We start from the raw sequence: 13,007 nt of genomic DNA, 5'->3' as shown, positions 1-13,007 counted from the left end.
CTCTCTCTCTCTCTCTCTCTCTCTCAGGGGTCCTGCCGTCAAGGCAACCGCAGACACTCAGCCGACTCCCAGTGGCCTTGTTTAGTTTTGCCCCAGGGTTGCTGTTTGAAGGCCTTTCTTTTAGACTAGCAGCAAGATCAGGCCCCCAGCTCACACTGGAGCACTGAGCTGGGGCTTGCTTGGTGGGTGTGTGTTCCCTGTTTGTTGGTCTGACAGCTGTGATGAGGCCCTCCTTTCTAAGCCCATGTACTACACGAGCAGGCAGCATTATGTTCAGGAAGCAACAGGAGACTTGTGAGCCTGCTTTGGCCTCACAAAGCCCTCTCACAGCTCACATCTTCAAAGCTCACAGCTTCACATCACTCCCTATTTCTGTGGAGGGCCCCACCATCCTTCTAGTTGCCCAGGCTCACAAACTCGGCATTATCCCCATCTCCTCACTCTCTTGTTGGCTCTACCTCCACAACACGTCTTACAATCATCCCCTTCTTTCTGCTCATAACAGCCAGCACCCAGACTATTACTGCCTCCTAATTGGTCACACTGCCCCTATTCTCTCTCCCCTCTCTGGTGTATCTTCCACAAAGCTGCCAAAGGGATTTTTCCTAATTGTCGATCTTACGGTGCCACTTCCCATCTCAGTAAGCTCATGTAGCTCCCTATTGCCTTCAGAGTCAAATATACACTCTTCTGTTTGTCTTTAGAAGCCTTTCACAACCTTGGCCCAAATGACCCTTCCACCCTTGCTATCCACCCCTGCCTTGAACCCTGCAGATTAGCCTTACTGTCCATCTCCATATCTGTGTCTTTGCACTGGTTGTCTCCCACCACTGGAACATATTCATTCCTGTCTCGCTTCCAGCTCTTCAAATTCTTTATTTCCTTCCAAAATTAGTCCAGCTGTCACCTTCTATATGAATGAATACTTATCTGGTACCTCCCCAAATTCCCTTGTATTTGTTTTGCATATAGTATGTTGAGACTTATGTATGTGCATGTTCTCTCCCCTCAAAAAAAACCAGAAACTCCTCGAGGGCAGGGACTGTTTTATTTTTTTGTCTTTGGATCCCTAGAATGTAGCACAGTGTCTGGAATGCAGTAGGTGCTTAGTAAATGCTTGTTGATTGATTAGTCTCTCCTCATCTTGGGATGATCTCCTCATTTCAATGAACTCATTCTCTTCTCATCCATTCTACCTCACCAAATAACAGTCAGCTTCTGCCTCTAACACCACTGACCATTCATCAGTCCTCCCCTTCCTGCCCTCCAACACCCCAGAAATGCTATGCCAATCAACTGCTCTCTCATCGGCTGTTTCCTCAGAAGAGGGTAATCCAAGCGACTGGCAACATCCACGTGCTTCTCTACCTTCCCACTCCACAGCATCCCAGTCTTCTGACAAGTTTCCTTTTTAGTTCTAGCTTCTTGAGAAAGGCTGACAATAGCTTGATGTAACTATTGTGATAACTAAATTAAGTCTACACAAAGGTGAGAGCACCTTCCAATTCTGGGAGGTCCTGACCCACGTGTGTTAGAGTGAGTAACAATCAGAATCAATGAGAAAATGTCTATTGTGATTGGACATGGAGGCTAAGGGAAGGCACTGGAAGTGATATATATGTGACCCCTTTGAAAGAGGAAGGGGAGTGAGGCTGCAGCTGGATTGGTGAAGGGGACCTGAGGGAGCTTTGCTGGTTCGATGGAGACTGTTCCATGTGGGTAAGTTAGGCTGACTCTCCTTCTCCTTCCTTGGCGTTTCTGGAGGTTCTACCCTCAAGGAGGCCTCTCTTGCCTCTCTAATTGTAAAAGGCCTTGTGGCTAATAGCCTTGTTTAATTCACCTCTGTGCCCCTCTGCTGGGCCTCTAAATTCTTACCAGGTCTGGGCCTCTGGTCCTGGCCAGAGTTTCTCTCTCTCAATTTCCCTACCTTCAACCTTCCTAATTGTAAATAAGCTTCCATAAAAGTCAGTTTTGACTTGAGATTATTCTTAATTGAGGATTGATAATAGTTCAATCCTCTGGCGACCACCTTTTAATATATTGAACCCATAAAACCTCTTTTTCCCCCTTACACTATATACACTCTCCCCTAGCTGTATGATGACAGGAATGAATGAAACCTAGAGAAGTAAACTAGCTGGAAGGATTCTAGATGTCCAAGGGAAATGTCCTACTTTTAAAAAGTACACAATGGGGGGCAGCTAGGTAGCTCAGTGGATTGAGAGCCAGGCCTAGAGACGGGAGGTCCTGGGTTCAAATCTGACCTCAGACGCTTCCCAGCTATGTGACCCTGGGCAAGTCACTTGACCCCCATGATCAGAAAGTTAGTATCAACCCTCTCTGTCTCCCCCTGACCCCTAAACACACACCATTGAAACACTCACATGGCAAAAACACAGCAAAGTATAATAAGTGGTTAGAGTCCAGGCTTCAGTCATTCCTCTGTTCCTAAACCTCTATGTCTACTGAGCAGTGAAGAAGCATCACCTTTAGAGTTGGGGATGTAACAAATAAAGGCACGGAGATGGGAGAGGGCAGGGTGAAGGTGATGGAGAGTGACTAGTCTAGTTTGATGAGAACACATTCTAAGGTCCCCTCTGGCTGTAATTCTACTGGGCTTGTTATAATGCTAAGCAGACACAGTAGCAAAACCAAAAATCACAGCAAGGTCCTAGGGGAGGTTAGCAGGAGAAAAAGTATTAGTGTTCTGGCCACAGAGGTCTGGTTCTAGGCAAGTTCCAGGAGTTTGTGATACACTCAATCTCTGCTCACCCATTCTACATCACCAAATAATGGTCAACACCATTAGTCATATAGCAGCCCTCCCCTTGCTACTCTCCAACACCAAATTAGTCATGGTGATTTGCATTTAGAGCCCTTGTTAGCTACATAAACACAGTTGTGGGTGCCAGGGCACTTCCCTCAGGTCTTGCTCAAATTGGAGAGGGTTGGGGGGGACTCACATTTTCATTAGTATCCATAGTAACCATCCAGGGAAGCTTTGGGGGGGACCAGTTACATACTTGGTAGCCAGGCAGACATCTCCTGGATGTTTCATTGTTATCTCCAGCACATGTTCAAAAGAGAACTCATTATTGTCCTCCCTTCTCCAAACTTCCTTATTTCTACTAAGGGCACCACCACCTTTCTAGTAGTCTAAGTTCACAAGCTCTGAGTCATCCTTCATTCTTCCCTCTATTGTGTCCCACATTATCCGGTTGCCAAATCTTGTCATTTCTACCTCCACAACATCCCACACATGTGTACTCTTCTTTCCATTCATGTGATCTCTGTTGTCACTTGGATATTCATCATCTCTCACCTGGACTGCTTCAATTGCTTCTAAATTGTTCTCCCTCCTTCTCCTTTCTCTTCTTTCCACTCTCCACATAGCTGCCAGAATCATCTTGGGTCATAGATCACATATTTCAAGCTGGAAAGACCAGAAGCTTGATCAGAGATCAGGAGCTAGAAGGAGTGAACCTCTGAGGCCACTGAGCCCAACCCCTTCATTTTAAAGATGAGGGAACCCAAACCCAAAGAGGTTTGACTTGCCCATAGTTACATGGGTAGGAAGTGTCAGAGTCAGAATTTGAACTTGGATCTTTGGATTACAGATCCTGCTATGTCTCCACTGCATTATGCTCTTCCATAAGGCATAAGTCTGAACACAGCACTCTTCTGTTCAAGAATCTTTAATAGCTCCCTAGTAGCTCTTTTTACTTCTACAAGAAACCTTTCCCCAAAGCTCCTTAATGCTAGTGTCTTCCCTCTGTTGATTATCTCCCTTTTATCCTGTCTATCCTGTTTGTACAATGTTGTTTGCCTGTTGTCTCCCTATTACATGGAGAACCTCCTGAAAGTGGAGGACTATCACTATCTTTCTTTGTACCCCCAATATTTAGCAAAGTGCCTGACACAGAGTCAACACTTAATAACTGCTTGTTGACTGACTAAACTGATTCCTTATTGCCTCTAATATAAATGCCGAACTCCTCATGCTGGCATTTTGAGCCCCCAACAATCTGACTCCTTTTCGCTTACACTAGATTATAGTCAAATGTCAAATGAATCTATTAGCTTTTCCCCAAGCTCAGCCCTCTGTGAATTCCCACAGGCTGTCCTTTTTGTCCCTGCTTACATCTATCTGCCCCCTTACATGCTTCAGTACCATTTTATCCATGGATCCTCCCCTGTTTCCTGCCCCTCTTACCTCCCCAAGACAGTTGTGAATGCTCTCTTCTCCTCTGATTATCTTGTATTTACTCATCTGTTTACATGTCATTGGTACCATGCAAGCTCCTTGGGATCAGTTCAATTCAACAAGTTCTTATTTGCATTTAAAAATTGTTTGTTATCTTTGTCTTTCCATCACTTTCACTTCCAAATACAGCTCTCCCTCTTCCTCTACCCAGTGAGCAACAAAGAATGAAAAAGAAAGAGGAGAAAAAAGCAGTTCAGCAAAACTGACTCCTACCATGAAACATGTGTGTGCACGGGTGCATGTGTGTGCACACACACACACACACACACACGCACACACACTCCAGCCTCAATGAGTCGGCCTCAGTTGATACACAGTTGCTTTCTGTCCCTCAGATCTCCGCAGTGGAAGAAGCAGGGGTGTCTTTTCTCCCTTCTTCTTTGGGCCAAGTTTAGTCATGACAGTTATTACATAGCACCTCAGTTTGGCATTTTTGTTCTTCCCATTTGCGTTCTTGTAGTCATTGTATATGTGATTTTCTTTCCATCTCTGACCTCCCAACAAGTATTTTTGCACTCTGTACAAGATACCATGTTAAGCAATGGATCAGAGGATTAAATCAGAACTAGCCTCTGTCTTCAAGAAGCCTTCCATTCTACTGGGAGACACATAGACCATTGAGTAAGAACAAAATAATGTGGGGATGGGGCGAGGGGTGGGGTATTGGCAACTTTATGAATCAGGAAAGGAGGCAGACTTTTAGCAGCAGTTGAATCATCTTAGTTGGACCTTAAGAGAAGCTAAGTTTGGGAAAGCCAGATGTGAAGGGGGATTCCTTTCTAGGGATGGAGGTAGGCCTGTGCAAAGGCATGGAGAAGAGAGATGAATGTTGAGTCCAGAGAATAGCAAGTGTATCAGCTGGAATGCAGAGTTTATGAAGAAGAATGTGAAATGAGTCTGAACAGGTAAGCTGGCACCAGACTGTGAAGGACTTTAGATGCCAGGCTGAGGAATTCGTATTTTATCCTAAAGGCAATAGAGAGCCACTGAAGATTTTTTGAGCAGGGGAATTCCATGATCATGTCTGCACTTTAGGAAGAACATTTTGGCAGTCGTGTGGAGGATAGATTGGAAAGGGGAGAGAAATGAAGCAGGGAGATCACTTAGCAAACTGCAAACTGCTGTTATAGTGGAGGGGAGAGCCGATAAGGGTTGGAACTAGAATGTTGGCTGAGTGAATAGAAAGAAGGAGATGGACATGCAGGATTCTGTGGACACTGAATCAGAGATTTGGCAGCCATTTAGATATGGTCAATGAGAGAAAGGGAGAGATCAAGGATCACCCTGAAGTTGTAAGCTTGGATACATGGAAAGGTAGTAACACCCTCGACAGGAAGGAGAAAGTTACACCAAACAATGGATTTGAAAGATCATGAGTTCAGTTTTGTACATGTTAAACTTGAGATGCCTCTAGATCTATTTGGAGATGACAAGCAGTCGGTTGATGATGAGGGACTAGAGCTCAGGAGACTGGGCTGGATATGTAGCTGTGGGCGACATTTGTAAGCAATGGTCACTGGAACCACTAGAGCTGATGAAATGACTGAGAAAATATAAAGAGTGAAGAAAACCATCCCAGTATGGAACCCTGATGTAAACTGAAGGGAAGGGTGTAAGGGGAGAGGAAAGGGCACACACAATGATCCTGGAGAGCAAGGATTGTTTTTCCTGTATCCTCAGCACCCAGCAGAGTGCCTGGCACATAGGAGGTGCTGAATGAATATGTTTCTTGAATAAATGCAGCCTCAGTTCACATCATCAATTCGCCCATTTCCTCCTTGACAAAAAAATGAGGGGACGAGAGGGAACTAGTTGAATTCTAAGGTGCCTTGTAGCTCAGTCTATTATTCTGATTCAGGTCCCAGGGTGCTATAAGTGATCAGCAATAAAAGTAATACTGCTTTAGCATAATTAGTATTTTCATTTCCAAAGCATGTTCCCCATTTTTATATCAATTTGGTCCTCATCACATCTCTAGGAGGTAGGTGCAGAGAGAGGTTATTTGCCCTAGAGTCTTAATAGAATTTCATGGAAATTTGAATATTTGTCAAACGTGCTGCTGTAAATTTTTGTATACTGGTCAAATCATGGGTCTAGAACGTGACACTGATTCCATCTGTGAAACCATGAGCACAGCAGGCAACAAATGACCAATTTCTAGAGGGGTGGGGAGCAGGGAACAATGTGCATATAGAGTCCTTATCTATCTGGTGTAATGAAAAAAACCACCACATACTTAATTATTTTTCTAGCAAAGCAAATTCAAGTGATTTGTATTTCGCAGACCAGAAGCTGTTTCCTTCCAGGCTCCGTCTCCAAGGGCTCACAGGGAACAGACACGATTTTCTAACAGAAGATAGCTTTTGTAAGAACCAAAGATACAAGAAATATGATCTCGCATCATTTAGCAAAACAGCAATAAAGTCATATCAAAGCAGGATCTCGGCAACAATGGCTGGGGCCCAGTTTATGAATTATATTTGACAGCTGGGTTCCAAAGGCCACTTCAGTCTTCTCATGAGGCACTGCTACTATGGAAAGGAGTCCTGAACCAGGATTTTGGATATTCGGCTTCTAGTCTCACTTTTAACACTTATTAGCTGTGTAAAGTAAATTGCTTACTAATGTAAGATGGTGGAAAGAGCAGTGAATTTGGCCAAAGCCATCCCAGGTAGGAACTAGGAGAAACCTGGATGAAAAAGCTGAGGCCCAGAAAGGGGAAGCGATTTGTTTGAGGTAGTAGGGAGAGGATTCAAACCTAGGTTAGCTCCAAATCCAACCCTCCTTGCACACTATTATAGGAATCACCTTTGAATTCTGCCACTGGTGCCCAATACCTGTGTGATCATAGAGAAGTGGCTTAACCTCTTTGGGTCTCTGGCATTTAAGGCCCTCTACAGTTTGGCTTCAACCTACCTTTCCCTATCTATAGTTCTAGTACTCACTACCTGTGTGACTTGGGTGAAATCTTTTAACCTGGACAATTCCCTTTAGCTCTCTGGACCTGTTTTCCCATCTGTAAATGAGGGAGGTTGTACTAGCCAGCCTCTAAGGTCCTTTTCAGGTCTAGATCTTGGATTCTCTGACCAGTCCAAGCTCTTCAGTTCTTTATATACCAGTATAGGTACACAAAATAGCAAAAGTGAATTGTCCAGGCTGTTGCATATTAAATGTCTGAGGAGGAATTTGAACCCAGATCTTCCTCCCTCCCAGTTCAAAAACCTATCCTACTACAGTATATTAACTTTCATAGATGAAATCCAAAGTCTTTTGCAGTCAGTCTTCAATCTAATAATCCTGTGATCAGGATGATTATTGTAGCTCTCAACCCCAAGATCCTACCCTTTCTCAGCCTCTCTATATCTGTAAAATGGGGATGATCCCTACTATACTCATGGCTACCCTAGCAGGATATAGAGATGATCACTGAGAACTAAAGCAAACCCTTGAAGTTTGAACCCAGAATTCACTGCAGGCAAGCCAAGTGAGAGAAGGAGCTGACCTTACCTTTCTGTGCTAAGGATCAGAAGGGGAGAACTCTGAAGGCTCAGTTAGTTGAAGTGTCCACCAGAGAAGAACCCTCAATTTGGCCTTTGGTCAACTTGGTCAAGTCAGGTTCTGTGATGATGGAGTAGAGCTGAGTTCACAGCCAAGGTTGCCAGGGATAGATTAGAGAATTTGTTTCATGCCTGCATCAGCTCCAGCCTCCCTCTTTCCTTCCCTAAGGTAGACTTCTGAAACTTGCAAGGTTGTCAAGGACTTCGGTCTGTGCTGCCAATGTTGGAGTGATTCTGTGCTTCTCAAAATGTCACGCTCTTGCATCATAACACCGAGGAGCTACAAAGAAGCAAAGACTGCTGGGCTTACAATAATGTATTTGCTCCATGTGAGTCACTCCCTTCATAGGGACACGCGCAATCTAATTACCGTAGGGAGAGTCATTTGGGTGGATTTTTCTCTTGCTCCGGAAGTCAAAGCCAATTCCAAGTGGGGGATGGGGGCCGGAGGAAGGCAAACAAACTGGAGATCTTGAGTAAGCACCTGGCATCTCTGGCTCAACTATCAGGGATCTAAAGAGATGCCAATCCACACGATGAGTGAACAGGGGAGAGCAGGGACAAGGATCAGCTTTTTTGTTTTTAAGCTAAAATTGAACTGGGTCCTAGTATAAGCATTTGTAAAAGTCTGACAAAGATTCCGATAACCTAGGTCAGAAATAAAAGCTACCTGAGCTCCTCCCTTTCTGTCCCATGAATCCCGAGCCAGTAAAGTATGAAGAGATGACCTAACCTCTATCCCACAAGGTAATGCTAGTTAAGATCATATTTTTGGGCAGCACTTTACAGTCTACCAGATGCTTCAAGGTAGGCAAGCATGCAGAAGAAACTGAGGTCCAGGGATTTTCCCAAATTAAAAAAAGTCACCATTCAATCCAGGCCTCCTCAATGATTCAACAAACACTGGCCAATTGCCTATTGTGGCCACTTTGCTAGATGCCAGGGATCCAAAGGAAAAAAAACACAGTCCCTGCCCTCAAGGAACTTACATTTTACTGGGCAGTTAAAAGACATAAATACATAAATCGCTATGAGATAATATGCAGAAGATGAGTGTGCTAACAGCTAGATGATACAGAAAAGCCTTCTCCAAACCCTCTTAATTCCAGTGCCTTCATTCTATTCCTTATTTCTTATATATACTCTACATAGTTTGTGAAGGCATAACTCAGAGATATTGGGGATAGCATTCCAGACCACCACAATAAAGCAAGTCACGTGAATTTTTTGGTTTCCTGGTGCATATAAAAGTGATGTTTACACTATACTGTAGTCTCTTAAGTGCAGGGTTGCCACAAACCTTCAATTTGTAAAAAATGGAATATTTGCAAAGCAGAGAAAAGTGAAGCACAATAAAACAAGGTATACCTGTATATACTTGTTTGCTTGTTGACTCCCTCACTAGATTGTGAGCTTCATGTGGGCAGGGACTGTCTTTTGCCTCTTTTTGTATCCCCAGTACTTAGTATGGTACCTGGCACATAGTAAGTGCTTAATAAATGTTTACTGATTGGTCGGTTATAGGAGATAGCACTTGATCTGAGCTCTGAGGGACTAGGTAGTACTGAATATCCCCTTTTTAACCCTTATTTTCTGTCCTAATAACATCCCTGGGGTAGGAGGGTGAGAGCTAAGCAAAGAGAGATTAACTGACTTGCCCAGGGTCATACAGCTATGAAGGGTTTGAGGCCAAATTTGAACTCAGGACCTTTCAACTCCAGGTCTAGCACTCTATACACAGTGCTACCTGACTATTCTCTTAGCAATCCATTTTTGCAAGGACTATAATTGACCATAAGCCACATTTACCCTTTCCTGCAACTCCACAAACTATTAAATGTCCAATGTATGCAAAGTATGAGTAGAGATTGAAAACTGAGATATGAAACAGTACTTAGCCTCATGGAGCTAACTGTCTAGTAAGGAAACAAAACATTTAAATATAACACCCAATATCATTTAAATTAGATTCATTTAGAACATCACAGAGGTGTAGACCAAAGTGTGGTATTTGGTCCAAAGAGCATCAAGGAAAGCCTCCAAGAGGAAACAGCATTTGAATTGGGCTTTAAAAGGCTGGAAGGAAGCTCACAGAAGAAAATAAGGGAATGTTTTCAAGGTTTAGGGAACAATGTCAACATGGGATGAAGGGCAGAACCAAGATGGCAGAGTAGAATCAAGGAAAGCTCAAACCATCCTGAGAATCCTCTTAACTAGCCTTAAAATAATATTTCAAAATGAATACTGGAATGAAAGAACCAATAAAGAAATGGAATGAAGCAACTTTCCTATAGAAAATAACTTACAAGGTGAGCAGAGAAAGCCTGGTTTACTGGAGTGAGAGAGGAGGACAGTCCACAGAAAGGCCCCATCAAGGAGTACCAGGCACAAGCCAACAATGAGCTCCACCTCAGCCACATCTACTGTTTCAGGTTCTGAACCTGTGTCCAAGACAACATCAAGACCCTGACATCCTGCTGAAGGCAACAGTAGGGTAACCCCACACATGCCCAAGCTTTTAATGAGGACCTGAACCCCAGCGCTCCTGAATTGTGTAAGCCCAGAGTGAGACCCAGAGCCCCTTACTCAAACTCAAGGCAAGATTATAAGCCTCAAGGTGAGGCAGACCTCAGTGTGCCTGACCTTTTCAAGCCCAGAGAAAGGCCCAAAGACCCAAAGCCTGAGGCTAGACTCTGAGCCCCAGATCAGGGTAGCTCACAGTGTTCTGAGCTCTGTAAGCCATCAGCAGTCCCAGGGAGTGATTGAATCCTCAGTAGAAGATGACTTTCAGAGCTCTCAACTCACAGGCAATCATACCACCTTGGAAAAACTGAACTTGCAGAAAACCAGAAATAGAGCTAAGGGAGCTGCAAGGGAAAACTGAAGTTTAAAAGAGTGTTCCCTACTATCCTGAAAACAGAGGCTACCTTTAAGATAAAAGTAAAAGTCAAGAAAAAGGCTGGGGAAGTGGGCAAACATTAAAAAGAAAACAGCCATAGAAAATTTTTATGGAAACAAAGAAGAGCAAGGTACAGAAGGGAGCAGTGAAAGCAAAGCAACTACATACAAAACTTCAAAGCAAAATATGAATTGGTCTCAGGGTGTAGAAGAGCTGAAAAAGGATTTCAAAAATCAATAAAGAGAGGTGGAGGAAAAATGGGGAAGAGAAATGAAAGCAATGCAAAACAGAATTGACCGAAAAGGAAAAAAATCCAATGAAGAAAAGAGCTTCTTAAAAAGTAGAATTAATCAAATGGAAAGGGAGGTTCAAAAGCTCATGGAAAATAATCATTCCTTAAAAAATGAGAATTGGGTTTGAACAAAAATATTTATAGCTGCACTTTTTGTGGTGGCAAAAAATTAGAAAATGAGGGGGTGTCCCTCAATTGGGGAATGGCTGAATAAATTGTGGTATATGATAGTGATGGAATACTATTGTGCTATATGGAATGGTGAATTACTTGATTTCTATAAGAATTGGAAGGACCAACACAAATTGATTAAATGAGCAGAATCAGGAGAATATTATACACAGTAACTGAAACATTGTGGGATGATCAAATATAATAGACTTTGCTACTAATAGCAATGCAATGATCCAGGACATTCCTGAGGGACTTATGAAAAAGAATGCTATCCACATCTCAAGAAAGAACTGTGGGAGTAGGAATGCAGAAGAAAAGTATATCACTTGTTTATAGGGTTATATGATTTGGGGTTTTGGTCTTAAAAGATTACTCTTTTACAAAAATGAATAATATAGGTGCTTGCTTCAGCAGTACATATACTAAAATTGGAAGGATACAGAGAAGATTAGCATGGCCCCTGCACAAAGATGACACGCAAATTCGTGAAGCGTTCCATATTTTTGAATAACAAAAGATCAAGAATATCAAGGGAAATAATAAAAAAAAAATGTGAAGGAAGGTGGCCTAGCAGTACCAGATATTAAACTATACTATAAAGCAGTGGTCATCAAAACGGTATGGTACTGGCTAAGAGACAGAAGGGAGGATCAGTGGAATAGACTTGGGGTAAATGATGTCAGCAAGACAGTCTATGATAAACCTAAAGAGCCCAACTTCTGGGACAAAAATCCACTATTTGACAAAAACTGCTGGGAAATTTGGAAAACAATATGGGAGAGATTAGGTTTAGTTCAACATCTCACACCCTACACCAAGATAAATTCAGAATAGGTGAATGACTTGAATATAAAGAGGGAAACTATAAATAAATTAAGTGAACACAGAATAGTATGCCTGTCAGATCTCTGGGAAAGGAAAGATTTTAAAACCAAGCAAGAGTTAGAGAAAATTACAAAATGTAAAATAAATGATTTTGATTATATTAAATTAAAAAGCTTTTGTACAAACAAAAACAATGCAACCAAAATCAGAAGGGAAACAACAAATTGGGAAAAAATCTTTATAACAAAAAACTCTGACAGGGGTCTAATTACTCAAATATACAAGGAGTTAAAGCAATTGTATAAAAAATCAAGCCATTCCCCAATTGAAAAATGGGCAAGGGACATGAATAGGCAATTTTCAGATAAAGAAATCAAAAGTATCAATAAGCACATGAGAAAGTGTTCTAAACCTCTAATAATTAGAGAAATGCAAATCAAAACAACTCTGAAGTATCACCTCACACCTAGCAGATTGGCTAAAATGATAGCAGGGGAGAGTAATGAATGTTGGAGGGGATGTGGCAAGATTGGGACACTAATACATTGCTGGTGGAGTTGTGAACTGATCCAACCATTCTGGCTGGCAATTTGGAACTATGCTCAAAGGGCTATAAAAGAATGCCTGCCCTTTGATCCAGCCATACCATTGCTGGGTTTGTACCCCAAAGAGATCATAGATAAACAGACTTGTACGAAAATATTTATAGCTGCGCTTTTTGTGGTGGCAAAAAACTGGAAAATGAGGGGATGCCCTTCTATTGGGGAATGGCTGAACAAATTGTGTTATATGATGGTGATGGAATACTATTGTGCTCAAAGGAATAATAAACTGGAGGAATTCCATGTGAACTGGAAAGACCTCCAGGAACTGATGCAGAGTGAAAGGAGCAGAGCCAGAAGAACATTGTACACAGAGACCAATACACTGTGGTAAAATAGAATGTAATGGACTTCTGTACTAGCAGCAATGCAATGACCCAGGACAATTCTGAGG

The 13,007-nt window shown here is 42.5% G+C and overlaps 1 protein-coding gene and 1 non-coding gene across 2 annotated transcripts in view; one reads left to right on the top strand and one right to left on the bottom strand.

Annotated features, from left to right (window-relative positions):
- CETN2 (centrin 2) overlaps positions 1 to 13,007 on the bottom strand; it is a 135,355-nt gene that overhangs the window by 51,975 nt on the left and 70,373 nt on the right. The window lies entirely within an intron of this gene.
- On the top strand, positions 11,585 to 11,691 carry LOC123253872. Its single transcript, XR_006506623.1, has one exon. It is a non-coding gene; the product is annotated as a U6 spliceosomal RNA (small nuclear RNA).

This window comes from Gracilinanus agilis, chromosome X (genome assembly GCF_016433145.1).
Source record: "Gracilinanus agilis isolate LMUSP501 chromosome X, AgileGrace, whole genome shotgun sequence".
Lineage (NCBI taxonomy): Eukaryota > Metazoa > Chordata > Mammalia > Didelphimorphia > Didelphidae > Gracilinanus > Gracilinanus agilis.
The sequence above is the reverse complement of the archived record's forward strand: the minus strand, read 5'-3'. Positions and strand labels throughout refer to the sequence as shown.